This window comes from Dasypus novemcinctus, chromosome 1, assembly GCF_030445035.2.
Source record: "Dasypus novemcinctus isolate mDasNov1 chromosome 1, mDasNov1.1.hap2, whole genome shotgun sequence".
Lineage (NCBI taxonomy): Eukaryota > Metazoa > Chordata > Mammalia > Cingulata > Dasypodidae > Dasypus > Dasypus novemcinctus.
In genome coordinates this window covers 112,395,728-112,397,950 of record NC_080673.1, presented here as the reverse complement: position 1 = coordinate 112,397,950, position 2,223 = coordinate 112,395,728, and the positions used below count along the sequence as shown (strand labels likewise).

Here is a 2,223-nt window from a genome sequence, read left to right as displayed (position 1 = left end):
TCCCCTCACAGCCAAGATTATCATTATATTTCATGTATTTGCATTTTAGATCCTGTAGGAAGTAAAAAGTGGATTGCAAACCAACAATACTATATTACAGCTTTTATAATTATTCATGTCATTATTCTTACTGCATGCCTTTATTTACTCATGTGGCTACAATCAATTCTCAATTTTCCTTTCCTTTCAACCTGCATAACTCATTTTAGTATCTCTTGTAGGGTCAGTCCAGTGATGAAAAACTCCCTCAGCTTTTATTTATCTGGGAATGTCTTAATGTTTCCCTTATTTTTGAAAGATAGTTTTGCTGGATATAGAATTCTTGACTGACTTTATTGTTTTGCTGTCAGCACTTTGATGTATCATCACACTGTCTCCTTGCCTCTATGGTTTTCATTGGGAAAAGAGCACTCAATTTTATGAGGTTTGAGGCTCCCTAAACACAACAGTTTGCTTCTTTCTTGCAGCTTTTAGAATACTCTATCTTTGGCATTTCAGCAGTTTGATTGCTATGCTGTCGTGTGGTGGGTGTCTGTTAGGTTTATCCTCTTCAGAGTTTGTTGAATATCTTAGGTGTGTGTATTCATGTCTTTTATTAAATTTGGGAAGTTTTCAGCTATTATTTCTTTGAATATTTTCTCTGCCTTTTTTCTTCTCTGTATATGATTCCTACAATGCATATATGCATTAATGCATATACATTTGATGGATTCCCACAGGTTCCTCAGGATCTGTTTACTTTTCTTCATTCTTTCCTCTTTCCCTCCTGAGACTGGATGATTTCTATTTCTTATCTTTCTTCTGCCAGCTCCAATCTGCTGTTGATTGCCTTGGGGGGATTTTTAATTTCTTTTACTGTGGTTTTCAACTAGTTTGGCTTCTTTTTGTAACTTCTATCATGCTATCGATATTCTTTTTTTCCATCTATCATTTTCCTGATTCCCTTTGTTTCTTTGTCCATGCTTTCCTTTAGCTCTTTGGGCATATTTAGGACCATTTTAAAAATTCTTTTTCCAGTATAAACCTCTTTTGGTCCTCTTTATTGATGGTTTCTAATGCTTTAATCTTCTCCTTTGCCTGGACCACCACTTGCTTCCTTTGTTTTTTTGTAGCGTTTTTTTTTTTAAAGTTCTTGCTGAAATTTAGAGTCAGAGGCATCTGTTTCTTAATCAAAAAGAAAAAAAAGAAAGGAAGGAAGGAAGACAGAAAGAAAGAAAAATAAAAGAAAGAAAAAAGAAAACACCTTTCTTAGCTTTTGCATATTGACCTATGCAAGAGCTCTTTTTCAGAGCCATGCAATAAGTTTTGATAACAGCTCCAGGCCAAAGCATATGGACTTCCCCGGTCCTTTCTGTTTATACTTCTTATCTTGGACATATGCATTTGTCCCTAGGAATTCCACCTTTTTCACAGTTCTGAATGTCCCCTCTTCCCTAGAAAATAGTGTCCAAATGGTCTGTTCACTGCACTATATTTTCTGTAGCCAACAATACCTTGTCTTCAACATCCATCTGACTGCTGTCCTACAGCATTCTGTAGGAGAGCTCTGTGAGCTGCCTTCTACATACAAGGCAAATTCTTGTACATGCAAGGTAAATTCTGGGACAGCAAGTCCCTCAGACTAACACCAGACTGATTAGGCCAGACCTTTATACTCTCAGTATACCATGAGGATTACTTTGCTCCCTCTGGAACCAGTACAAAGGATCCATACTTAGAGTGTGGGTTGGTCCTGTGCTGACCTAATGAGAGGTGGTGCAGGGGCTAGTCAGGGCACCATGAGATCCTACCACCTTTAAGTAGTTTGTTTTGATTTGGCACTTGCCCTGTTATTGTAGTCTTTCAACTGCTTTCTAGAGTTTACCTTTGGGAAAGATGTTTCTGTAGTTCTTCCTGGTTGTTCAAAGCTTCTGTGGAAGGACAGATGCCCGAAACTTTACATTCTCCATCTTCATCAGGGTTTCCATGTTTGTTTTCATGTCTCATCAGTTATATTCTAAATTTGGAGATGTATTTCTTCTTTAGTTTGACATGCTCAATATCTAGCATGATGCCTAGTCCAGAGCAGATATTCAGTACATATGTATTATAAAAGAGGGGAGAAGGTAAGAAAAAAGGAAGGAAAGTAAAAGGGAATAATTAAGCACTGTGAGGTCCCTCCCTCCCTTTACAGTTTTCAGCACCATCTCTGACCCCCAACAATCAAGGCTGCTTCAGGGGAAA

At 37.7% G+C, this 2,223-nt stretch overlaps 1 protein-coding gene across 9 annotated transcripts in view; it reads left to right on the top strand.

Moving 5' to 3' along the window:
* CCSER1 (coiled-coil serine rich protein 1) overlaps positions 1-2,223 on the top strand; it is a 1,483,327-nt gene that overhangs the window by 952,818 nt on the left and 528,286 nt on the right. The gene's annotated exons all lie outside the window — the stretch shown is intronic.